This window comes from Bufo gargarizans, chromosome 4 (genome assembly GCF_014858855.1).
Source record: "Bufo gargarizans isolate SCDJY-AF-19 chromosome 4, ASM1485885v1, whole genome shotgun sequence".
NCBI classification, from domain to species: Eukaryota; Metazoa; Chordata; class Amphibia; order Anura; family Bufonidae; genus Bufo; species Bufo gargarizans.
The window spans coordinates 344,439,327-344,452,471 of record NC_058083.1 but is presented as its reverse complement, the minus strand read 5'-3'; positions in this window follow the sequence as shown (position 1 = coordinate 344,452,471).

Sequence of the window (13,145 nt, the reverse complement as noted above, 5' to 3'; positions counted from 1 at the left end):
TCATATTGCAATTTAAAAACTCCTCAAAGAGTAGTATGGCCGCCACATCGCCCCACCATATAAACAACAGGTCGTCGATGTAACGGCCATACCACTCCAGCGAGGATGCCCAGGAATTGGTCGGGGAGAATAAAAATGAATGTTCTCACCAGGCCATGTACACGTTGGCCAGGGAAGGTGAGAATTTGGCTCCCATGGAAACTCCCGATAATTGGAGGAAAAAACCTGTCATTGAACATAAAAAAATTATGTTTTAATAGCAAAAAAAACACATGGCACACGTAGCCCTGGAAGGGGATTGAAAAATCTGAATACACAGCAAGAAACCAACGTAGTGCTTTGATGGCCAAATCATGTGGAATGACGGTGTAGAGGGAAGTCATGTCTGCAGTGATCCATGCAAAATGTGGCTCCCACTTCAGGCTGTAAAAAGCCTGTAAAACACTCCTTGTATCGTGTAGGAAACCTGGTATTTCCTGCACCAATGGCTGCAGCAGAGAGTCAACCCAGGCTGAAAGATGTTCCGAAAACGAGCCTAATGCCCGACACAATAGGACGCATGGAAGGAGGAAAACCTCCTTTGTGTATCTTGGGAAGGGAGTGGAAAATGGGGATCGCTTGAAATTGAACAAAAATAAAATCACTTTGACATTGATCCAAATAACCATTTTCCAATCCCTTCTCCAAGAGACATTGCATTTGTTGCTGAAAGAAGGGAGTGGGATCACCTGGAAGCTCCTCATAAACAGAGGTGTCTTCTAACATTAATACATTTTGTAATTTATAGATAGCTTTATCCAGGATGACCACTCCTCTCCCCTTATCAGCCGATTTAATAGAAATGTCTGGCATTGACTCGAGTTCGGACAAGGCTTGTCGCTCTAAATATGACAAGTTGTTGAAAACAGTTGCCCTAGGCGAATGCATATCCCCTTGTAAAGCAAATAAATCCTGTATAACTAATTCCTGATAATGATCCAGAGCAGGGGTGCGTGAATGAATGGGATAAAACCCAGGGTTATGAGTAGTGAACTTATGTGCAAAGTCACTGCCCGGATCAAAATCAGGAATAGTGCGGGATTGCTGTAGAAAAGACAAATTAGACAATTCTTGAAAAGAAAAAGAGGACACAGATGAATGACATAACTCATCAAAACAGTCTACATCAACATCACACATAGGCTAGGTAGGGGAGGGCTGGGGTGGAATCCTGACAGTCCGCAAAATGTTTTTTCACATTCAAACCCCATGCAAATCTATTTAGATCTATAATAGTGCAGTAAATATCTGCCTGGCAAGATGGGGAAAATGAAAGGCCCCTAGATAGAACATCTAGTTGTGACTGTGAGAAAACCTTTTTGCGGAAAGTTTAAAGACCTGGATATTCATCTCATTCTCCTGTTGCGTGAGGGATATCGGCCTCCCTTTGGAATGTTTACGTCCTGCACGCCGTTTTTTGATTTCTTGGTAGGGAGAATATTACCAGCAGCACCGGATGTGTCATCAGATTCAAAACCTGGGGCTCCAGATGGTATGGGCTCCGAAACAGAGTCGGAAGATTCCGGGTCGGTGGAACTGAAGACCATGCTCCTAGACTGATTTCTCCCTCTTTGGGAGCGATGATGTTTTTTCATGATAGAGCGTGGAGTGCAAAATCTTTGGTCAGACCAAATATAGACTGACTGCGTTTTATAGTCCTGGAGATCCCGGTAAAATTTTGCTTGTTTCACGGAGATGAGACTATCCTCAATTTTGCTTAAATTTTGTTGCAATTAAGAGTCCAAGTCCGTGAACATACAGTCATGTGAAAAAATTAGGACACCCTTTGAAAGCATGTGGTTTTTTGTAACATTTTTAATAAAAGGTTATTTCATCTCCGTTTCAACAATACAGAGAGATTAAAGTAATCCAACTAAACAAAGAAAACTGAAGAAAAGTCTTTTCAAGATCTTCTGTAAATGTCATTCTACAAAAATGCCTATTCTAACTGAGGAAAAAGATAGGACACCCTCACATGTATTCCCTCTTAAATTGGCTCAGATCTCACACAGGTATATCACACCAGGTGCACATAATTAGTAGATCGTTACTCTGCATGTTGAATGAGGCTTGCCCTATTTAAACCTCAGACATTTAGTTTGGTGTGCTCCTGACTGTTGAAGTGAGAGTGAGCACCATGGTGAGAGCAAAAGAGCTGTCAGAGGACTTCAGAAAAAAGATTGTAGCAGCCTATGAGTCTGGGAAGGGATTTAAAAAGATCTCAAAAGATTTTGAAATCAGCCATTCCACTGTCCGGAAGATAGTCTACAAGTGGAGGGCTTTCAAAACAACTGCCAACATGCCCAGGACTGGTCGCCCCAGCAAGTTCACCCCAAGAGCAGACCGCAAGATGCTAAAAGAGGTCTCCAAAAACCCTAAAGTGTCATCTCGAGAACTACAGCAGGCTCTGGCTACTGTTGATGTAGAAGTACATGCCTCTACAATCAGAAAGAGACTGTACAAGTTTAACTTGCATGGGAGGTGTGCAAGGAGGAAACCTTTGCTTTCCAAGAGAAACATCGAGGCCAGACTGACATTTGCCAGAGATAAAGTTGACAAAGACCAGGACTTCTGGAATAATGTTCTTTGGACAGATGAGTCCAAAATTGAATTATTTGGACACAACAGCAGAGGACATGTTTGGCGTAAACCAAACACAGCATTCCAAGAAAAGAACCTCATACCAACTGTGAAGCATGGAGGTGGAAGTGTCATGGTTTGGGGCTGCTTTGCTGCAGCAGGACCTGGTCAGCTCACCATCATAGAATCCACGATGAATTCTACTGTGTATCAGAAGGTGCTTGAAGAACATGTGAGACCATCAGTTAGAAAATTAAAGCTGAAGCGGAACTGGACCATGCAACATGACAATGACCCAAAACATACTAGTAAATCAACCAAAGATTGGCTGAAAAAGAAGAAATGGAGAGTCCTGGAATGGCCAAGTCAAAGTCCAGATTTGAATCCCATTGAGATGCTGTGGGGTGACTTGAAAAGGGCTGTACGTGCAAGAAACCCCTCAAACATCTCACAGCTGAAAAAGTTCTGCATTGAGGAGTGGGGTAAAATTTCCTCAGACCGATGTCGAAGACTGGTAGATGGCTACAAGAACCGTCTCACTGCAGTTATTTCAGCCAAAGGAGGTAACACTCGCTATTAGGGGCAAGGGTGTCCTATCTTTTTCCTCAGTTAGAATAGGCATTTTTGTAGAATGACATTTACAGAAGATCTTGAAAAGACTTTTCTTCAGTTTTCTTTGTTTAGTCGGATTACTTTAATCTCTCTGTATTGTTGAAACGGAGATGAAATAACCTTTTATTAAAAATGTTACAAAAAACCACATGCTTTCAAAGGGTGTCCTAATTTTTTCACATGACTGTAGATGTAGAAGAGAGAGAAATGATAACTTTCTGCGTGGCTCTAATTTCCTCACGGAGTGTTGTGAGCGTATCCTCTTCATGTGAGGTAATCAGGCTCATCAATTTTAGGGAACAGTCTGATAGAATATCCTGCCATTTGGTAACGAAGGCATCGGAGTACACCGTAGTGGTTTTTTTCCTTAGGCGGAGTCCACGAGGTATCGTGGAACGATCCATATATTTCTTTAGGGTAGTAAGGTACCACCAGGTTCTCATATCCTTCACCAGGAGCTTTTCCAAAGAGGCCATATGGATTTTGAGATCCAAAGAATCTTGAGCAGATTTATCGTCCATGTTAAATATGGCATCCATTTTTGATAATCTCTCATCACAGTTATCGATTTCACGTAGTGAGGAATGGAACATGTTGTAGGCTCAAAAAAATATGTATAGATATGCACTGGTAACAAAAGGCTGAATACAGGGGAGCAACACCTGGGTTCACAAGCACAGGTAGGCAGAAAGAAAAAATGTAGGCATGCTCAAACCCTGTTACACCGAGCACGGTCCATGCCAAGAACCACGGCGTTACTTGAATAAAAAAGAAAAGGGTCCAGCTCGATTAAAATGTTACCTTTATTTTTCAGTGCAGGTAAAAGCTGGATCCTAGATGGGGATCCCTGTAACTGGGAGCTCCTACTAACACAGCCTGCCCCTGGCAGGGGTGGCTGGTACACTAACTTAACTTCCTTCTCCTCCTCATGAGACAGGTCATGGGAACAGCCCACTTCTGCTCAAACAGGGGAGACTAGACTGGAATGAACTATTCCAGTCTAGATATATTAAACTGGCTAAGGTCTGCTGAATACATTGCTGTCACCTGCTGGTGCACATGGAAATTACACCACAATATATCAAACAGGCCTGGAAAATACATATACAGGGAAATGCAATGTTAGATTACACAAGATGACAATAAATATACACCTGACATGTTGTAGCAGGGAATCAGAGTTTAGTAACATACTCTGGGATGTTACATACCTCCTTACTTTAAGTTAAGCCGTCCTCGGCTTACGCTAGGAGGGTGAAGGAATCAGCTCTGGGTACCCAATAAATACAAAGTGCTGCATGAAATACAGTTGTGTTCAAAATTATTCAACCCCCAACGCTGTAAAGGGTTTTAGGGAATTGAGTGTACATTTGTAATTGTGTTCAGAATGAAATCTTACAAGGACTTTTTAAAGAACTAAATGCAACTAAAATGACATCAATTGTTTTTGTAATACAGTATTCATTTTTTTTTTTTGTGATTTCTTCATTGACACAATTATTCAACCCCTTAAAGACTACCACTCTTAAGAACAGAGCTTCATTCAAGAGTTTTCAATCAGGTATTGAAAACACCTGTGGATGTCAAGGAGTAGCAATTAAGCATAATAAGCACCAATTAGGCAGATTTAAAAGAATTGTGATACTCAGCTCCTTCTAGACATTTACTGGTGTGTTTACAAACATGGTGAAGTCAAGAGAATGGTCCAGGAAGACAAGAGGTGATTTCTCTTCACAGGAAGGGCAATGGCTATAAGAAGATTGCAAAGATGTTAAACATACCAAGATACACCATAGGAAGCATAATTCGCAAATTCAAGGCAAAGGGCACTGTTGAAACGCTACCTGGTCGTGACAGAAAGAAGATGCTGACTTCGACTGCTGTGCACTACCTGAAGCGCAAAGTGGAAAAAGTCCCTGTGTGACTGCTGAGGAACTGAAAAAAGATTTGTCAGATGTGGGTACTGAAGTTACAGCTCAGACAATAAGGTGCACACTGCGTTATGAAGACCTCCATGCCAGAACTCCCAGGCACACCCCCTTGCTGTCTCCAAAGAATAAGAAGAGTCAACTGCAGCCAAAAGTCATGTGGACAAACCACAAAAGTTTTGGGATAGTGTTCTGTGGACTGATGAAACAAAATTAGAACTGTTTGGGCCCATGGATCAACGCTATGTTTGGGGCTGTTTTGCTTCTACAGGTACAGGGAAGCTTCAGCATGTGCAAGGTACCATGAATTCTCTTCAGTACCAGGAGATATTGGATGAAAATGTGATGCAGTCCGTCACAAACCTGAGGCTTGGGAGACGTTGGACCTTTCAACAGGACAATGATCCCAAGCATACCTCCAAGTCCACTAGAGCATGGTTGCAGATTAAAGGCTGGAACATTTTGAAGTGGCCATCGCAGTCACCAGACTTAAATCCGATTGAGAACCTCTGGTGGGACTTAAAGAAAGCAGTTGCAGCGCGCAAGCCTAAGAATGTGACTGAACTGGAGGCTTTTGCCCATGAAGAATGGGCGAAGATACCCGTAGATCGCTGCAAGACACTTGTGTCAAGCTATGCTTCAGTTTAAAAGCTGTTAGAACTGGAAAAGGATGTTGTACTAAGTACTAAGATTGAATGTCACTTGGGGGTTGGATAAAATTGATAATGATGTGAGCACAGAAAATACATTTGTGGTTATTTCATTATAAATGTTATGTTATATTTGTCTGACTTACAAGTGCCTCTTTGATTTAATTGTAAACAAGATGACTGAAATTATAAAAATCTATGTCAAACTGGCCAAAACACTCAATTTCAGTGGGGGGTTGAATAATTTTGGACACAACTGTACATATAATGACATACATAGAGAAACATCAAACTGCTTTCCCCAGGTTCCTGCCTGCTAGAGTAAGGTGTCCAACACACAGTTTCCTTCTTTTGGTATAACCAGGTAACCTTAATACTGCACAAAGCAAACATTACTGACTGACTTTGTATGTCCTGAGCTCTGTAGACATCAAAGAAAGCATGGGGGTGTCTTTACTCCGTAATCCCGCCATTGTGTAATGCAAAGCCTGCAAATAGAAGGGTGGCTTTATCCTGTATTCCCTTCCCTGCACCATAGCCTGAAGAAATTTGGCTTGTAGCACGATCACTATGATGACTGAGGGGAAGCTAAAGTAAGGCTCTAAAGCTTGAGGTACCATACCTTAGGCAAAGGCTCAGAAGGGAGGTATTTATCGTCTCCGTATCTTCTGGCAATGTCACAGTAGGAGGGCTTTTAATCTTGTGCGCTCCTGGAAATGAGACACTTCAGGATGGGAACAATCCTGAACATAAAACAAGCAGGAAGGAGCAGCCTTGGGCTTCTCACGATTCCCTAAGCAGCAGGGGTACCTGTGTAGTAACTGGATCTGCCTGGACTTACCACTTGGTTCTACCCTGGGTACGTATGGGTATGTATCACCGGGTGTAGGCCATTAGTATACATCGTCCCTATAATGACAGTCCGTATAAGGAGGGGAGAGAACAAGAGCTGTAAAAAAGGCACACTTTAAGTAAGTTGCTACATTTTTGTTAAGTGCAATGGTTAAGTGCAATCATGGCAAACAGTGCATAAATTCACATTGTGGCACCTAGACAGAGAAGACACACAATGGGCATGTCAGTAGGTGGCTGTCACGGTGCAGGCCTAGGCCTGGTGGCAGGTGTTGGGGTCTCAGGACGTGGTGCAGGGGTGGACACGGACCGGGCTGGGGCCTCAGGGAGCGCGGCAACTCCTACCTGTGGTTGCGGCTGGGCGGCCAGTTCCGGTGCCTCCTGGGTACCATCAAGGGGTGTCATCTCCGTCTGGATCACCGTCTTGTCGGTGGCTGTGGTGAGTGCGTCAGCGGCGTCCTCCGCGGGAACAGGCTTGACGTCGACTTCCATCTTCACTGGCATTTCGTCTTCCGCGGGGCGGGGGGGCTTGATTTGACGGAGGGATCCACAAAGTCCTTTTCCTTTGCATCAGGAACCGGGACATCTGCGGCGACCTTCTCAGGATCCTCAGGGATACTGGCCAAGGTAGGGGACGCAGGTGCTCTGACCAGGGAGGAATCCACGGCCTCCAGACTGGTGCCAAAGATGGAGGGTCCGCGTACCTTCAATAGCTGGGAGACCTGAATCTCCAGCGGATACTCCGGATAAACTGGCTCTCCGCCTATGGACATCTCGTTCCATTTTGGGCGTGGGTAGGCCATCGCTGCTTCTTCACATGGGCAAACCTCCAGATCTGAAGGTGTAATCCAGAGGGAGGAGTCTTTATCACCTCGGCTCACAATAGAAAGTTCACAGGGGGCAGTCTCTATTTTTCCTGCTCCCAGAGGGGCTTATTTGACATCTTCGATCTCTGGAGGGGGAGTGTCACGGAAGGTGTACAGAAAACTAGAAGATACAAAATGAATATCCGACTGACTGGATCCAAAACTAAGGAACCAAAGGGAGAGCCCTGCAACAGACCTGGCTCTCTCCCTAACTGCTCAACCTATGCAAAAATCTCAATGGTAGATGATCGCATATCCTCGTTCCTCGACTGTATAACACCTGAACACCCTATAATAGTGAGGGAACACTCCCTACACTTAATACGGAGGGAGTCAGGGTCACCTGGGATCCAGCAAACAGGAAAACACAAATGAATGAACAAAACTTATCTGTAGAAGACTCAGTAGTAGCATCCAGCATGCACACACTCCAGGAAGTTGTATAAACCGCAAAGTGATGCAGTATGGGAAGGGATTTAAAGGGATGCAATCAGTGCAACTACATGACAGCTGAGAGAGGCTAACGAGATAAGAAAACGAAAGCAAAACAAAAGGAACCTCAAGGAGGAGGTTCTGAAGAACGTCTGTCAGAGCTTCTCAGATGTCTGGTGGTGACAGTACCCCTCCTTCTACGAGTGGACTCCGGACTAGTGTTGCTCACGAATATTCGAATTGCGAATTTTAATTGCGAATATCGGCACTTTGAGAATTTGCGAATATTTTGAATATCGCAAAATATATTCGTAATTGCGAGTATTCGATTTTTGGGAAAATACCAGTTCATGTGAATTTTTATGCAAAAAATTTAATGCTAATTTTATGCGAATTTTCGCAATCAAGAAAATAATGCCTGGAGATCATGAATTCGCAAATTCTCGAATATATGGCGAATATTCGCCCAAATATTCACGAAATATCGCAAATTCGAATATTGCCCCTGCCGCTCATCACTACTCCGGACACTCAGAGCCCACCTTCTCAGGATGGGACCTATGGAAAGCCCTGATCTGGCTGCCATTTTACTTTCAGTCTTTTGCCAGTGTAGGAAGAGGTTGCTGTGTGGAGCAGGGACAGACTGTTATGGACACAAAACGCTAGCTAATAGGGCCACAAAAGTCCTTTTCAGGACTGGTATAGGTGTGCTATCGATAGGTGTGACTTACTGAGGGGTGTAATATACTTATAATTACTTTCTAACATAGAAAGTATATTATCGTGCATTTGTATTGTGCAGCAGTTCGGTGCGGTTCTGCTGCGATACTGCAGCTACACAGAGTGCCAAACGCTATTGGAAAAAATAATTTCTACTGGTGTGATATACCAGTTGCCCCCCCCAAAAAAACTGATTAAAGTAGGGGTGTTATATACCAATAATATACTTTCTATGTAGTGAATTTAGGTAGTGCAGCATTTGTTAGCGGTTTTGTTGCGTTACCGCAGCTACACAGAGTCGCAAACGCTATTGGAACAAATAATTTCTACTGGTGTGATATTCCAGTTGCCCCACAAAATAAAACTGATTGAAGCAGGGGTGTTATATACCAATGATATACTTTCTTTATAGTGCATTTGGGTAGTGCAGCATTGGTTTGTGGTTTTGCTGAGTAATCTCAGCTACAGATAGGGACAAACGACATTGGAACAAATAATAAGTCATTTTTTTTTTTACAGGGAAATTACATAGGTGTCTCCCAAAAGATAATACGATGATGTACAAGAGGCATTATTGTGGAAAAAAAAAAACATTTCTCAGCTTTTATTTACATTTGAGCAAAAAGTTTCCAGTCCAAAATTATTCATACTCTTCTGAATAATCAATAGAAAAACCTTTATTGGCTATTACAGCAATCAAAAGCTTCCTATAATTGCAGACCAGTTTTTGCATGTCTTTTGCAGGTATTTTTGCCCATTCATCTTTAGCAATGAGCTCCAAATCTTTCAGGTGGAAGGGTCTTCTTGCCATCACCTAGATCTTTAGCTCCCTCCACATATTCTCAATTGGATTCAAGTCTGGACTCTGGCTGGGCCACTCCAAAACATTATTGTTGTTGTCTGCTAACCATTTCTCCACCACTTTTGCTGTGTGTTTTGGGTCATTGTCATGCTGAAATGTCCACTGGTGCCCAAGGCCAAGTTTCTCTGCAGACTGCCTGATGTTGTCATTAAGAATCCTCATGTATTGCTCTTTTTTTAATGGGGCCATTTACTGTGATTAGATTCCCTGGTCTATTGGCTGAAAAACACCCCCAAAGCATTAGGTTCCCACCACCATGTTTGACAGTGGGGATAGTGTTCTTTGGGTTGAAGGCTTCTCCTTTTTTATGCCAAATGAAGGAAACATCATTGTGACCAAACAATTACATTTTTGTTTAATCTGACCATAACACAGAAGACCAGAAGTCTTCTTCTTTGTCCGGATGAGCTTTTGCAAAGGCCAAGCAAGCTTTTGTGTGCCTTATCTGGAGAAGTGGCGTCCTCTTTGGTCTGCAGTGTCCGTTGGTTTGTCTGCCTTGAGACATTGCCACCAGCAGAGCCCAGATTCACCAGGATGGCCTTGGTGGTGATCCTTGAAATTCTTTTTCACCTCTCCTCCTGGCCAGCACAGGTGTCACTTTTGGCTTCCGACCACGTCCTCTGAGATTTTCCACAGTGCGGAACATCTTGTATTTTTTGCTCAAATGTAAATAAAAGCTGAGAAATGTGGGTCGTTCCCCCCCACAATAATGCCTCTTGTACATCGTCTTTTTATCTTTTGTGAGACACCTATGTCATTTCCCGTAAAAAAAAACTACTTGCTGGTTGAATAAAAGTAACTTTAAGTCAAAATTTGCCAAGGGTATGAATAATTATGGGCAGCACTGTATATAGTACATTTGGGTAGTGAGCATTTGTTTGCGGTTTAGCTGCATTAACTCAGCTACAGTTAGTGACAAATGACTTTAGGACAAATAATTTCTACTGGTGTGAAATACCAGTTGCCCCCGAAAAAAAAAGATTGAAGCAGGGGTGTTATATGCCAATTATATACTTTCTATATAGTGCATTTGGGTAGTGCAGCACTGGTTTGCAGTTTTGCTGCGTTACCTCAACTACAGATAGGGACAAACAACATTGTAACAAATAATTTCTACTGGTGTGATTTTATGACAGGTGAATGCCTAATTTTTAAGGCTCCAACAGGGCACATTTCACAGAATTTTCCTTTAAGACGCATAAAAATGTCCCCTGATTAAGATACATATTTTTTGTTGGACTTTTTGTCATTGATCCCCCTCTAGTATGTCACTGTCCATGTTGTGGGAGTATTTGTACACTTTACTAAGTATTTGGTGGCTGCCAATATGAGCTGAAGGTTTTTCAGGTTCGCCTGCTATTAAAGTGAATGGGGCCCGTCGCGAACTTGCGGTTCACGAACATTTGATTGCGTTCACGAGATCGCATTCGCGAACCGTCATGGCCGATGTTCGTCCATCACTAATCCTAACATCACTTCATATCTCTAAAATATGAAAGCCAACCATCTATAGACTAAAGTGAATGACCTCTTTATCAGTGTACAACACAAATATAAAGTGACAGTGCAATTAATACTCTATTACCCCCACTAACACCAAAAACAATTTAAAAAGTAAATGTAAGCTCATAGATTTCATACCCTACAAACAATAAATAATGTGCATTGTGCAATCAAGATTAAATAAACTACAATTTGTAAAAATCCATAATATTACATCCTACATGGCATATACTGTACACTGGACCACAGTTTTTTGGGGTCCTCCAGCACATTGATTTTCTACTTTTCTTCTCCCATAGCAGATGTATATTGTAGTGTAGACGATTCTTTTTTGCGCCTTCCCTTTTCTACAAAATGCAACTCCATAACATGTGTAGAGGATTTAGATATCTCTTCTACCAATTTCACCATCATCAAAACATATTACCATAATAGTTTGCTATGGCAGACCTTAGAGACTTCACAAGGTCTAGGCTGTAATAGCAACCCATCATACCCCCCAAGAGTTTATTTGCAGGAGCTTTGATTGGAGGACAGAGGAGTCCCTTCCCTCTTTTTAATATCCCAGATGCTGCAGTTGTTTTTTTCTGCAGCATGTGAGGGGTTAAATGATTGGGATCTAAGTTATTTCTAATCCCACCGTGATCAGAGCTATTCCCAGAGTTATTATGACTCAAATCAGAGTTATATCCAATCCTGCTCATTGTGTCCGGGTGTCAGCTGTATTACACAGCTTACACTTGCCATGTATGGAGCGGGAAGAGCTTGTGATCCTGCTACTTACACTTCTCGCACCCCACTAACATACTGTTACATCACTGTTCATGAAGAGCTCAAACAAAAACATTTTTTTTACACCCTTTGCACCATCTGATGGACCATGGCATATAGGCATTTAGACAGAGGGTGGTTGCTGCCTCTATCACCCCATGTAGACAACTGCCTTGCTACTGTGAAAGCCGGGCCAGTTACTACAGATGACAACATTTCCCTGACATGTTACAATCCAAAATTAAAGTATTGCAGTGTGCTATATCTTATTTTTTCAGCCTAGGGGGGCATCCAAGCAATCTCACTCAGCCAGCCTGATTCCTACTCCATACTGATGAGGGGAAAACACCCCAAAGCAACTTTCTGAAGATGAATATTTGGCTTGGCTATTTTTCCGTGTCGTGTCAAGAAGTGGGACAATGGCACATAGGTTGCACTAGCAAGACCATTCTCTTTATAATGTGCTCCCTAGAGTTGAGTGGACACCTGGATGTTTGGGATCGACGGGTTCGGCTGAACTTAACAAAAAAGATCGAGTTCTGGACCCGAACTTGACCCACAACCCAAACCCCATTGAAAACAATTGGGACCCTAACTTTTGAGCACTAAAATGGCTGTAAAAAAGAAATGGAAAGGGCTAGAGGGCTGCAAATGGAAGCATAATGTGGTTAAGAGCATGGCAGTGCTCTGCAAAATGGGGATAGGGAAATTACTTCAAATAAAATAAAATGCGTAAAAAAATAATAATAATAATCTTGATCTTGGAGGACAAGGTCCATATGGAGTAGAAGGTTGAGGAGGCGGTGGATGTGGTGGTGTAGGTGGTGTAGGTGGAAGCGGCGGTGGAGGAGGAGGAGGTAGCCAACACTGTTTTTTTGTTTAAATTATTATTTTTTAATTAGGTTAAGTTAAGTTATAACCCCCTCCAGACGTGCTAAACAAACGTTCCGACAATACACTGGCTGCAGAGCAGGCCAGCACCTTCAAGGCGTAAAGGGCAAGCTAAGGCCATTTGCCCAATTTGTAGACCCAGAAGTTGAAGAATCCAGACCCATCAGTCAGTACGCGTAGGCGTGTGCACACATACTGCTCGACCATGGAGCACGTCCCCGTGATGTCCACAATCCAAATAGATATCTGCTCTATGAACTTTCAATGTTCTTTTCAATAGTCAATAGCTGCAATGTGATCAAGCTGAAATGTGGGACAAATTATTAAAGCAGAAGGATCGAATGAAAGGGCAAATTAAAGACAAATTTTACAAATTTAATTCCCTGTCACCTATGCAGAGCAGGGTTTTTTAATTGCCAGAAATGGGTTAATGTCACCC